The sequence below is a fragment of the Oncorhynchus tshawytscha genome, linkage group LG06 (genome assembly GCF_018296145.1).
Source record: "Oncorhynchus tshawytscha isolate Ot180627B linkage group LG06, Otsh_v2.0, whole genome shotgun sequence".
In the NCBI taxonomy this organism is placed as follows: domain Eukaryota; kingdom Metazoa; phylum Chordata; class Actinopteri; order Salmoniformes; family Salmonidae; genus Oncorhynchus; species Oncorhynchus tshawytscha.
The window spans coordinates 69,780,719-69,795,417 of record NC_056434.1 but is presented as its reverse complement, the minus strand read 5'-3'; the positions used below and the strand labels follow the sequence as shown (position 1 = coordinate 69,795,417).

Sequence of the window (14,699 nt, the reverse complement as noted above, 5' to 3'; positions counted from 1 at the left end):
ATTAAAAGATAACTCAAACTCAGACTAGAATAGTAATAAAAGTAAAGTAATATAAGAGGGTTTGTTTAACATCCAGACGTCCTTGGCTGAGGCCCAGCCAGGCAGCTGAGATGGTTTCAGGAGGAAGAGACTGGCACATTTAATTTTCCCCTTGTTTTGATTCGCTTCCACGCCAAGGCAAGGTCTTTCATAATGGCACCTTGACTGTGAAGAACTTCATCCCAAGCCTCGCTGTCTTTACCATGTGACAAGGTGCTGCTTTGTAGCCAGGAGAGTGGAAGGCGCTTTGAACTGCAGACTGACAGCGCGAGGGAAGCCGTTCCAAGCGTAAATGTAAATTATTGTTACTTACGCGTTTAACCCGACACATACAATCTCATTCAGGACCCAGAACAGGAATTCTGACATCATGTTGCCCTCTTTTGGTCGGCATGTGCAACTGCAACTCTCTCCTCACTGCAACATGCTCCTTATCTCAACATTCAAGATTAAATTACTAGATGCCCAGAAAAAAATATTAAGTAAGTGACAAATATTGCTGAAAATGTAAACTGTACAAAAAAGTTAAACTTTCAATTCTTCAAGAATCTAATAATACAACAACAAATTATATCATTTTGGTTCAACTGAAAAGGGACCATTAACACAAACAATGAGAAGCTTTCACAGACAATGAGAAGCAGTCATACCAGTCACAGGAACTAAATAATGAATGTATTAACCTTGCTGTGGAAACACCTGCTAATATTTCCACATGTCTATTTATCTCCTTGTGCTTGAGGACAGACTAGGTGTTAATGGACTGACAAGCAGCAATGACCCCATCCGGTAAACAATACACTACACAGTCAGACCAGCCTAATTCTGGTCTGAGATCAGCAACAATTCACCAGCAGCAGTCACATTAGGAGACGGTTACCAAGGTGATCAAAGAAATCTCAGTCATCTAAGCTACGGCACTACAGAGACCGCATGCCCTCTTTCAGCAGCAATGCCAGCCTCACCAGGAACCGTTTCAAAGAAATACACCACTTTAGATAACAAACACTGTAGAAATTCCCAATTTCCTCCAGCTCTCTCTCTCTTTCTCTCTCTCCACTTTCCTACTCCCTCCCACCCGCTCTCCACACCACTTTCCCAACTCACCTCTCTCTCTCCTTTCCTCCAGCAGATCCCTCCATCCAGGGCTCAGCTTCACTCCTTCAATCACTCTCCAGCATTCAGCTCCTCTACATCTTCTGCAAAGAGAAAACATAAACCCGGACTTTAAGTCTTCCTGTATCCTTTCACACTGTCTTTACACCTGTCTGTTTGCCGTCCCTGTTTCCTTCCTTGTCTTCCCCCAGAGAGGAGAAGTGGAGAGGTGGGCAGTTTGTTTGGTAATCTCACCCAACTGCAGATCTAAATAAAGATGGTCTTCAAATTCCATTACATGTCAGATAGTCTGCTGCAGTGGAAGGATTATAAATGTGATTTAAGCACGGCACAATAGTGAGAAAGAGGATAGAAGACACATCTTGTTTGGTGACAAGGTTTCCTTGTTGAGTATTCCAGTGCCTCTGAAATGCTAAGATAATTTTCTGGCTGGTGCAATTCAACATACTAACACTGAATCGAAGTGAGTGGCAGAGATTGCCAATAGGCAAATTTGCAATTCATTTAGTCCAGGTGCATCATAAGCTGAATCAATAAGCCTCTCTCAGCATATCATTATTGGCAGAAGTATTATAATGACTTATGTTATAACATTTTTCTTAATATGAGGGTAATATGATATGTAATTCAACCCCTATTGAAGAGAGGGAAAATAAGATCATCATAAATGCATCTTTTTTTTAAAAATCAATTCCAAGTGGATATTCCGATATCGCCCCACCACTGGCCTGTGGTTTTCTCATGCATATCAACCAATCATTTTCTGCATTCATCTGGAAAAATATATAAATATATCAACATATTTCACAGTGCCCCTGTCCAAGGAAAACAATATGGATTTGTATTTCTTTGCAAACAATTTTAATAAAAAGCTATTGATCAGCGATCGAGTGGCTAGCCCGTGGGCTGGGTACACAGACCCCAGTGAGTCTGGATCATTATGTCCTCAACTGCTGGGCTCATTCACACAGATTTGGTCAATAATGGTCTGGCACGCTTCAGGCTCCATTACCGCAAAGACTCCACACTATTCTCAGCTCTGACTGAGGGCCCTGTTCACTTAAAACTGCCAGAGTATGACTTCCTAGGTAGCACAGAAATAAACATTGCTTTTATGCAACAAGAGAGCATGTTCTGATTGTTGAGTTTCATTTTGTTTCAATGATAATATGATTACAATGAAACATACCTGGCATTTTGAATGCATTTCTTACATTGGATTAACGGGATTCACTGTTTATAATTTTTTTGACTGAACAGGGCCCTTGTCTCAGGCCCCAAAAAATGAGTTAAAGAGGTGACTACATAGAGCCACAACTTTTCACTAGTCTATCCGGTCTATGGAAATACCTCAGCATACCACAGAGACAAAAGCCAATCAATCCACAAAACAGACAGACAAGGTAAACTGAATGTACATCCCTATTCTGAAAGAATGGCCTCCGATTTAATATATCCTAGACTGTGAACGCTATTGGATGGTGTGCACACACACAAACACACACCCGTGCGCACACACACACACACAGACACACACACACACACACACACACAGAGTCAGACAAACACACACAGACGTTTGAGTACGTATCAAAGCCCTGGCGCACCGAGACAGTTTTAATTATCAGGTACTGTCCTTATGCTATGATTTGAATTTTAGCAAAATGTGGTAATGATATTCCAAAAGCCTGCTGGCAATTCCAGCTCTTTCTCTCTCTCGCCTTTTATTTTCTTTCCATGAGAATGTGAATACTTCAGTTTATAGGCTTATTTAACGGCAAGTCACTATGTAAAATCTTTATTCTAGTGAACATCTTTCGCTGGAGAAATGGCAATAAAGGTTTGGAGGGGGATCAATTCAGAATGTATTAGTCTGCACTACAGAGGCCGCCTTTAATAATAAAAGAATTGATCCATTAAAGTGAACCTTAGTCTGTGCCAAAATAGGCGAGGTTAGTCCACTCTTCACTCTTTACTCGTGCCTATAAGGCCTATGTGGAGAATCGCTATATTTTACCGAGAGACAGAATTAATGACAGCTTATTGGAAATGAAGAACACTCATTACTTCACTGAAATATACTATAGTCTGTATCTTTCCATGGATAACTTTAAGTTGATGTTTAAGAAAGAGAAAAACAAAAGGATAGCATGCAGAACTAACTTAAAAATAAATGAATGTTCTGTTTTAAGTACATCTAAAAGACATCTCTCACCAGTGCATCTATTTACAAGACATTAGGAAAATGAAGTTGGAAATAACATATTTGATTGATGTGTTAGCCGACACTGTATAGTTCATATTTATATAATGGCTTTGTGATTATTTTGCTATATAGTATTTAAAAAGACAAAAGAACACTTCCAAGCTTCTTTCCTTAGTCAGTAGTGCTACTGAAGATAAGTGTATACATACTATAACACTACTGTATCACTGGGCATGGCAAACCTACCGTAGCCTACTGGTTAGATGACTGTAATCAACAGTATGGGGTGAAGGATACATCACAATAACACTCCACAGTCTGTATAACAAGCACACTTCACTAGATCAAGTGGACTTTCTACATCCACACCCTGCATTTTCTCACCTTATCACATGGGAACCTCTTGATTATTAAATTGTCTTGATATGATTAGATATTACACTGAACAAAAATATAAACGCAACAATTTAAAGATTTTGAGTTACAGTTCATATAAGGAAATCAGTCAATTGAAATTAATTCATTCGGCCCTAATCTACAGATTACACACAATTGGGAATACAGATACACATCTGTTGGACACAGAAACGTAAAAGAAAAGAGTTGGGGCTCAGAAAACCAGTCAGTATCTGGTGTGACCACCATTTACATCATGCAGTGTGACACATTTCCTTCGCATAGAGTTGATCAGACTATTGATTGTGGCCTGTAGAATGTTGTCCAGTATCTGAATGTCCTTGAGTGGTGCAGCCAGAGCCCGGACTTGAACCCGATCAAACATCTCTAGAGAGACCTGAAAATAGCTGTGCAGTGATGCTCCCCATCCAACCTGACAGAGCTTGAGCGTATCTGCAGAGAGGAATGGGAGAAACTCCCCAATTACAGGTGTGCCAAGCTTGTAGCATCATAGCCAAAAAAGACTTGAGGCTGTAAGGTGCTTCAGCAAAGTACTGAGTAAAGGGTCTGAGTACTTATATAACTGTGATATTTCCGTTTTTATTTTATACAAAAATATATATAAATATTTGTAATGATGGAGTATTGTGTGTAGAGTGATGAGGATAAACAACAATTTAATCAATTTTAGAATACGGCTGTAATGTAACAACATGTGGAAAAAGTAAAAGGGTCTGAATACCTTCCGAATACACTGTCTATGCAGCGCTTGAATTGTGCAGGAGCTATCCAGAGCACCATACCGGCATTTCAAATGTTTGGGTAATTGCGTACCAGCTCCTCTTTAATGGCTGTGGAAGTTGCTGGATATTGGCGGGAATTGGAACAGGCTGTCATACAAGGCGATCCAGAGCATCCCAAACGTGCTCAATGGGTGGCATGTCTGGTGAGTATGAGGGACATTTTCAGTTTCCAGGAATTGTGTACAGATCCTTGCGAGATGGGGACGTGTCTTATCGTGCTGAAACATGAGGTGATGGTGGCGGATGAATGGCACAACAATGGGCCTCAGGATCTCGCCACAGTATCTCTGTGCATTCAAATGCCATTGATATAATGCAATTATGTTCATTGTTCGTAGCTTATTCCTGCCAATACCATAACCCCATTATCATCATGGGGCACTCCGTTCACAATTTTGACATCAGCAAACTGCTTGTCCACATGTCTCCATGCACACTGTCTGTCATCTGCCCAATACAGTTGAAACCAGGATTCATCCATGAAGAGCACACTTCTCCAGCGTATCAGTGGCCATCAAAGGTGAACATTTGCCCACTGAATTCGGTTACCACACCAAACTGCAGTCAGGTCAAGACCCTGGTGAGGACGACAAGCACGCAGATGAGCTTCCCTAAGACGGTTTTTGACAGTTTGAAGAAGAATTTCTTTGGTTGTGCAAACTCACAGTTTCATCAGCTGTCTGGGTAGCTGGTCTCAGACGATCCCGCAGGTGAAGAAGTCAGATGTGGAGGTCCTGTGCTAGCGAGGTTGCATGTAGTCTGCGGTTGTGAGGCTGGTTAGACGTACTGCCAAATTCTCTAAAATGACGTTGGAAGCTGCTTATGGTAGAGAAATTAACATTAAACTCTCTGCCAACAGCTCTGGTGGACATTCCTGTAGTCAGCAAGTCAATTGCACGCTTCCTCAAAACCTGAAACATCTATGGCATTGTTTTGTGTGACAAAAAAAACTGCAAAGAGTGGCCTTTTATTATCCCCAGCACAAGGTGTACCTGTGTAATGATCATGCCGTTTAATTTTCTGGATATTCCACACCTGTCGTGTGGATGGACTATCTTGGCAAAGGAGAAATGCTCACTAACAGGGATGTAAACAGAGAAATAAGCTTATTTTCTCTTAAATGTTTTTGTAATTGTACCCCCTTTTCTCCCCAATTTCGATCTTGTCTCATCGCTGCAACTCCCCAATGAGCTCGGGAGAGGCAAAGGTTGAGTCATGCTTCTTCCAAAACATGACCCGCCAAGCTTCACTTCATAACACCTTGACACCCGCTCGCTTATCCCTGAAAACGTTTAGCCCCCCACAAGTGCCTTAGACCGCTGCGCCACTCAGGAGGCCAGAAATAAGCTTTTTGAAATGCTTTCATGAAGGACAGGCTTGAATTGTGAGGATGACCACACAATTTATTTTCATAATAAGACAGTTCTATTGGTTTTCTACACAAAGTTGCAAAGGAAATGTTGATCTATTTAATAAACACAAGAGACCAGCAAAATGGATTTTAAAAAGTGTTGTGGTATATCAGCAACAGTGTTATCTAGTAGTCAAAACCTGGTACTTTCACACTACTTTATGGTAAATAATGAAAGCAACATCAATGACAAATGTATCTGAACAAGGGGAAAAAACATCATCATATTAACAGGGAATACATGACAAAGAATGAAGAAGCAATACTCCAAGCCACAGCTTCATACTACTTGTCAAACATAGAGAACTAATACTGTTCACTGGTTGTTGGGGTGGGATTGGCATGGGATATGAGAGGTACGTGGGTGGCTTTTGAATACGTTTTAGATTCCTCAAGTCTTACTCATTGGTAGGAAAAAGTTTGTTGGGCACTATATTCATTGAATATTATCTGAATCTTATAAATTAAAATGGCCAATTTGGGTGCAATCAATTTCTCTGAGATAAAAAAAACTATTTTAACAAAATAATGTTTCAGGAACTCTAATGTTACCTGTCTCTAACTACAGAAACAATTTCAGAACAATCTGAGATGCTGGGTGTCGATATCCTCCTTTATTGTGCTTTCTGAGGTGGAAAGACCCCCCTACTGTTATTTAGGTAGGTTCCCTGCTGCAACTCAACACTGGTGATATCGATCTGTTCCTAAGCCTCCGCCAGGCTCCTAGGGATAACCCCCTCCCAGACAGACAGACCTCCCTAGCCCACAAGACATTCAGGGAGTAAAGTCAATTATACACAACCTGCTTGGTCTCCCCGTGGGGGAAAGGAACCCACACTTTCTAATCCGATCAATTCATGTCAGACAGCTGGCTGGATTCAGCCCTATCTCTGAGCCCTGTAATCCAGGCTAAGACTTCTCACTCTGCGCCGCTCCAACTCAGATCACCACACATCCGTGATACAGCAAATTAGAGTAAACACACCCACACTAACAGATATATATATATATATGTGCATAGTCAAACAAACACACAAACAAAACCATAAATGTACTCAGTTCCTAAACTTCATGGTGAATGCCACGATACAGGCTAGAACAAACAGAAAAAGCACGAAACCACAGAAAAAGTATTTATACTTATTTATCAAGAAGCTTGCCAGGTAAGAACTTAAACAGCAGTTTTAAAAACGGCCATGTCATTTGATGTCAGATAATCAGAGCTCATATTATAGTCTTTGGCAGCCCTCCTTCCTGCAGCACATTACATCTGACTCTTTGGCTCAGAGTTGGGTCCTGAGAGCAGTTTAGTGCTACTCAACACATTTCTCAGACTGTTGCCCAGTCCTGTCAGTGCTCACAGTGAATCAAGAGGTTTGAAGATGAAGATGGAGCTGCAGTGTATAGCAGCCGTCTTAAAAGCTCCTGAACAATTTTGCTATTTTTCGTGGGGTTTTAAAGCTGATCTAATAAAAATGTGTACATAATGCGTCCACCATCATTTCCTATGCCCGAAAACAGCTTCTGGACATCAGAACAATGATCATGAACCTCGATTTGGATGAACATGCCTACCTCAACAAGTTGGCAGCTCTGGAGATTCTGCTTAATACGGACCAGACCCTATTCCCTGGGACTCTAAAGAGGAAGAGAGAGTGAAAAAAAGAGGCAGGCGAGGCGGCATCCTGACGAGACTACGTCGACAAACAAACAGACCGCCATTGGATTCTGTTCTGTTGGCGAACGTGCAGTCACTGGAGAACAAACTGGATGAGCTCTGTTCAAGACTATCCTATCAACGAACCTGAAAAACTGTGATATTCGAGAACATGAATATACATCTCTCTGGTTTTTCTACGCATTGTCAACACCAGACGGCAGCCTTGGGTAAGACGAAGGGAGAATGGGTGTGTCTCTTTGTTAACAGCAGCTGGTGCGCTATCTTTATTGTTAACGAAGTCTCAAGTTTTTGCTTGACTTGAGTTGAAATACCAGTCATGATATGCTGCAGACCATACTATTTGGCAAGATAGTTTCTGTCTATTTACCACCACAAACCGATGCTGGCTCTAAGACCGCACTCAACGAGATATAACCAAACAAGAAAATGCACATTCAGGTGCAGTGTTTCTCGTGGCCGATGATTTTAATGCAGGAAAACTGACATCTGTTTTACCTTTATTTTACCAGCATGTGACCTGTGCAACTAGGCAACAACATTTTAGATCACCTTTACTCCACCCACAGAAACACATACAAGGCCCTCCCTCTCCCTCCTGTTGGCAAATCAGACCATAACTTTATCCTCCTGCTTCCTGCAAGCAAAAACTCAAAACAGGAAGTACCAGTGGAACACTCAATACAGAAATAGTCTGATTAAGCAGATGCTAAACTGCAGGATGGTTTTGCTAGCACAGACTTGAAAAAAATCTGGGATCGTCACCAAAGTGACCGTACGTACATACCCCAACCAAAGGCCATGGATTACAGGCAACACCCTCACTGAGCTGAAGTCTAGAGCTGCTGCTTTCAAGAAGCGGGACACTAATATCAATGCTTATAAGAAATCCCACTACGACCTCTGATGAGCCATCAAACAGGCAAAACGGCAATACCAGGACTAAGACTAAGATTGAATCCTACTATGCCAGCTCTGACACTCGGCAGATGAAGCAGGGCTTGCAAACTATTACGCATTGCAAAGGAAAACCCAGCTGTAAGTTGCCCACCGACGCAAGCCTACGAGAGGAGAGAAATGTTTTTTTCACATTTTGTTACGTTATAGCTTTATTCTAAAATTGATTACATATTTTTTTTATTCATCAATCTACACACAATACCCCATAAAGACAAAGCGAAAACAGGTTGTTCAAAATTGTTGCTAATTTATGCTAAATAAAAACAGAATAACAATATTTATGTTCGTATTCAGAATCTTTGCTATGAGACTCGAAATTTAGCTCAGGTGCATCCTGTTTCCATTGATCATCCTTGAGATGTTTCCACAACTTGATTGGAGTCCACCTGTGGTAAATTCAATAGATTGGACATGATAGGGAAAGGCACACACCTGTCTACATAAGGTCCCACAGTTGAAAGTGCATATCAGAGCAAAAAACAAGCCTTGAGGTTGAAGGAATTGTCCGTAGAGGTCTGAGACAGGATTGTCTCAAGGCACAGATCTGGGAAAGGGTACATAGAAATGTCTGCAGTATTAAAGGTCCCCACGAGTACAGTGGCCTCTGTCATTCTTAAATGGGAGAAGTTTGGAACCACCAAGACTCTTCCTAGAGCTGGCCGCCCAACCAAACTGAGCAATCGGGGGAGAAGGGCCTTGGTCTGGGAGGTGACCAAGAACCCCATGGTCACTGACAGAGCTCCAGAGTTCCTCTGTGGAGATGGGAGAAACTTCCAGAAGTACCACCATGTCTGCAGCACTCCAGCAATCAGGCCTTTATGGTAGAGTGGCCAGACGGAAGCCACTCCTTAGTAAAAGGCACATGACAGCACGATTGGAATTTGCCAAAAGGCACTTAAATGACTCTCAGACAATGAGAAACATGATTCTCTGGTCTGATGAAACCAAGATTGAAGTCTTTGGCCTGAATGCCAAACGGCACGTCTGGAGAAAACCTGGCGCCATCCCTTCAATGAAGCATGGTGGTGGCAGCATCATGCTGTGGGGATGTTTTTCAGAGGCAGGGGCTGGGAGACTAGTCAGGATCGAGGGAAAGATGAACAGAAAAAAGTACAGAAAAATCCTTGATGAAAACCTGCTCTAGAGCACACTGGGGAAAAGGTTCACCTTTCAACCAGACAATAACCCTAAGCACACAGCCAAGACAACGCAGGAGTGGCTTTGGGACAAGTATCTGAATGTCCTTGAGTGGTGCAGCCAGAGCCCGGACCTGAACCCGATCAAACATCTCTAGAGAGACCTGAAAATAGCTGTGCAGTGATGCTCCCCATCCAACCTGACAGAGCTTGAGCGTATCTGCAGAGAGGAATGGGAGAAACTCCCCAATTACAGGTGTGCCAAGCTTGTAGCATCATAGCCAAAAAAGACTTGAGGCTGTAAGGTGCTTCAGCAAAGTACTGAGTAAAGGGTCTGAGTACTTATATAACTGTGATATTTCCGTTTTTATTTTATACAAAAATATATATAAATATTTGTAATGATGGAGTATTGTGTGTAGAGTGATGAGGATAAACAACAATTTAATCAATTTTAGAATACGGCTGTAATGTAACATGTGGAAAAAGTCAAAAGGTCTGAATACCTTCCGAATACACTGTTTATGCAGCGCTTGAATTGTGCAGGAGCTATCCAGAGCACCATACCGGCATTTCAAATGTTTGGGTAATTGCGTACCAGCTCCTCTATAACACAAAGTAGCCTATCACCGTCCCAGATTCACGCATAAAGCAAAAAAGGTTCATCAATGCAGAATGAAGGCGGGATCTGCATTGAATAGCAATGGTGAGTGGGCATTCGTTTCCTGATTCCGCTTTGTTCAAATTTATTTGCCGCTACTCTGTAAATCTGTGCGTGACAGTAGGCTGTTCGAGATTGTGCAGATTGAAAATACACCAACCTGAATGCGCTTGATGCGCCGTTCCAAATGGTCAAATGAGGGTTTGTAAGATCATGAAAAGTAATGTAATTCATGAAGCTACGCTTTTAAATATGACCAATCACTTATAAATATACATATCAACCATTATCGGAAAGACCCTTCTTTGTGTGTTGCATGCCAGTAGGCCGTTGCCCGAGTAGAGAGCGCGCGACAAATCAGCAGCATGTATAAAATAATGACAGACTAACTAGATAGCCAATTCAAAACATACCATTTAGCAGTTATCTCGCTAGTTAACTATAGCTAACTAAGCATTAATATCGTCGTCGTCTTTCCACCGCCACTAAATCTAGCCTAAATAAATCTGCACCGTTGGAAAACTTGGATTCCCGTCTATTAAACAGTAGCAATGTATTTGTTGCAACGTTAAAAATATAACTTGCTGTGCATGGATGTCCCCTGAAACATGTTTATTTGCACCTTATACTATCACGACTCCGGATATGAACCAAATGCAGACACGGGAGGCGGATAGTACAGTTCTCAGATGGTTTATTAGAAACACGGGGCAGGCAAAGAGCAGATTGAGGGCAGACAGAGAGAGGTTTGTGATCAGGTCAGAGTCAGGCAGGTCCAGGCCAGCAGGCAGGCTCTGGGTCAGGGCAGGCAGAGAGAAGTTTGTGATCAGGTCAGAGTCAAGCAGGTCCAGGCCAGCAGGCATGCTCGGGTCAGGGCAGGCAGAGGTACATAATCAGGTCAGGGTCAAGCAGGTCCAGGCCAGCAGGCAGGCTCGGGTCAGGGCAGGCAGAGGTACATAATCAGGTCAGGGTCAAGCAGGTCCAGGCCAGCAGGCAGGCTCGGGTCAGGGCAGGCAGAGAGAGGTTTGTGATCAGGTCAGAGTCAGGCAGGTCCAGGCCAGCAGGCAGGCTCGGGTCAGGTCAGGGCAGGCAGAGGTACATAATCAGGTCAGGGTCACGCAGGTCCAGGCCAGCAGGCAGGCTCAGGTCAGGGCAGGCAGAGGTACATAATCAGGTCAGGGTCACGCAGGTACAGGCCAGCAGGCAGGCTCGGATCAGGGTCACGCAGAGAGAGGTTTGTGATCAGGTCAGGGTCACCCAGGTCCAGGAGGCAGGCTCGGTTCAGGGCAGACAGAGGTACATAATCAGGTCAGGGTCAGGCAGGTCCAGGAGGCAGACTATTATAATAGTCATTGTTTTTGAACCCTTAACAGTGTATAATCAGAGGTCTCTATAGCATAATGTAATTTGTGAATTTCTGTTAACATAGTCTAATGGACCGACTTGGAAAAAGACAGCTCCAGCACGTCTTTCATCCCAATTCAAGCACTGCCACCAGGGGCGGCAGGGTAGCCTAGTGGTTAGAGCGTTGTACTAGTAACCGGAAGGTTGCAAGTTCAAATCCCCGAGCTGACAAGGTACAAATCTGTTGTTCTGCCCCTGAACAGGCAGTTAACCCACTCTTAACTGACTTGCCTGGTTAAATAAAGGTAAAATAAAAATATCTATATAGCCACCTCAACTACCTCGTACCCCTGCACATTGATTTGGTACTGGTACTCCCTGTATATAGCCATGTTATATTTTACTCTGCATTGTTATTTGTTACTCACTGTATATTTATTCCTGGTGTCACTATTTCTATTTGCAATTAAATTTTTTGCCTTTAACTCTGCATTGTTGAAAAAGGACCCGTAACTAAACATTTCACTGTTAGTCTTCACCTGTTTTTTTTACAAAGAATATTCAAAATAACATTTGATTTTGATTCTATTTGTTTTTTAAACAAGCGCTGTGTTTTTGTCTGTCTTGTTTGCCTGTGTGAGTCTATTTAATGGGCCTAAATAAGACATCCGGACCGGGGCCAGACTCTGGCACGCTGGGCTGGCCTGGTCAGTAGTGAGGCTGGGTCTGATTCCCTTCATTACTTCAAACCTTCATAGTGCCTAATCAGGAACTAATCTGGTGTGGGACCACTCACATCCAGTCTCTTTTTTTCAAAGGTAAAGTACAAAAACACTTGATAGGTAACTCTTCATAGTCTTTGTTTTGTCTTTCATTATGTCTATCATATATTCGCTCTTGAAAATAACAGGTGCACACTGCAAATATTTTGTAACTCTGACTATAATGATGTAAATTTAAAAAATGTCTAGCGTGCATGTCTGAAGAGCCATTCGAGCAGAACAGATCTTGGCTCAAATAATATGATAAAGACCTGGGTAATGGGCAGGGGGTTCCCATAATATAATATATACCTTCAATTATTTCTAAACAGCTGACATAGAATGGCAACACACATTTGACATGTGAGACAAAAGTGTAAATTAAGTATAAATCTGTGGTAAGTGGTAACATAAAATATAGGTCATATCAGCAATCCCACCAGCATTCAAAAGATAGCTGAAATAGTGTAACCTAAACACAACCTACATCTTTATCAATAAAAACTATATTTACCGGTATGTCATTATTATTTTACTATTTAGTCTTTATGTCCATTTCAACTCTTGCACAGCAATATGTCCTATATATTGTCATTTCAGATGAATGCAGAACACACAGAGAGAGAGAAGTGCGTTGGACCAGACACCCCTGCTCATATCTTGTCTCAAAGGGATCTGTACGAACGAGCGAGAGAGAGAGGGAGAGCGAGGCAGAGAGAGGAAAAGAGAGGGAGGAGGAAAAAACACTAGGTGCAGGACCCACACGCTGTAGTTCCAGCCAATTGCATTTCAGAGAAGTGACCATGGCTAGCGATAAACAAAGCACAATAGATCATTTCTCTCAGAGCTGGAGCCCAGCGCTGGAGGCTGCGGAAGGAAGGACAGAGAGAGGGAAAGAGAGAGAGAGAGCACAATCTATGCACCGGCTTGGGCTATTCTCCAACACTCAATTCTTTAAGCCTTTTTTCTTTTTGAATGCTATTAAGCCAGCCGTGTTGCATGACTGCTGCACTTTGCACATGAAGAGAGACAGAGAGAGAAGGAGAATATCACTCACCCGTTTCACTGAGACAGGAGCCGTGCAGCCATTTGAGCGCGATGTCAAAACACACAAGCCCAGATAGTCCTCCACACAGATGTGTAAACAGCACCAGTAAGGTCTCTCTTTGTTTGTTTTTTTCCCGGGCTGGGTAGGTCTCTCCGTTTGCTGCTGCCTCCCGGGTTTTACAGCTTTGAAGCAGGTGGATGACAAAACATCAATCTCTCCAGGCACATTGTGGAGCATGCACGGTTGACACACTCCTCTCACAGACCCATATATAATCACAAACTGCAATAAAGTCATCCTGGCTGGAGGGATAAATATTTGCTTAAAGGGAGCTAAGCCTCAAACCTGTATATAGGAGCACGGCAATACGGTGGCGTTTGTAGTAATCATGGTTTGATTGGATTTGAATAGGAATTGTAATGACATATTTGGCATTCGGGAGAGGGGATTCATGCCACATGTTGTGACAATACGTATGTAAATTGAAACAGAGACAGATGTCTTATTGGATTTCATAATATATGGAATATGAATGATACTGGCAGAAACATTACATGACAGTGTGATTGTTTTGTTGTCTTATGGTCAAGGTAATCTAGACTAAAAATAGATGTAATGTCAATACCTACCTCAAAGGAGAACACATTATTTGTGGTTGGCAATGTCACCTGTAGATTAGAATATAACAGAATAAACTGAGAATCCTTTCACAAAACTATAAGCAAATACTTTTATTTCTTAACCTATCCCAGTCCCTTACATATTGTCTTTATAATGAATAAAAAAGGAATACCCACTGTAAATATAACCACACATTTTGCTTAGCCTACATTTCAAAACATTGACTAGGCCTATGCCTTCCAGAGACTCTTTTAGCTACTGCTTTGGTACATTTTTCGACCATGAAATTCCATTCTTTATACTGTACATCAAAAGGTGTCCATTACCTGTGGGCTATTCATATAAAAGGACCAGTTAGCTGAACATCCTAGAAGTGAGGTTAAGCCTATTTCCATGATTTAATCATGTATTTAATTTGAGGCCAAGCTAATATAGGGTTATGTCTGGTCAGCAACATTCATGAACCATTCAATATTTTTGTAAACAGGCTACAACAATAATTTACATGGAGAATGGCAA

General features: G+C 42.1%; 1 long non-coding RNA gene across 2 annotated transcripts in view; it reads right to left on the bottom strand.

Annotated features, from left to right (window-relative positions):
• LOC112253011 overlaps nucleotides 1–14,699 on the bottom strand; it is a 46,320-nt gene that overhangs the window by 31,465 nt on the left and 156 nt on the right. For both annotated transcript variants that reach the window (XR_002953920.2, XR_002953922.2), the window contains exons 2-4: nucleotides 14,189–14,227; nucleotides 13,569–13,741; nucleotides 1,147–1,238 (exon numbers count right to left, since the gene is read on the bottom strand). This is a non-coding gene — a long non-coding RNA (uncharacterized LOC112253011). The remainder of the gene's footprint in view (nucleotides 1–1,146; nucleotides 1,239–13,568; nucleotides 13,742–14,188; nucleotides 14,228–14,699) is intronic.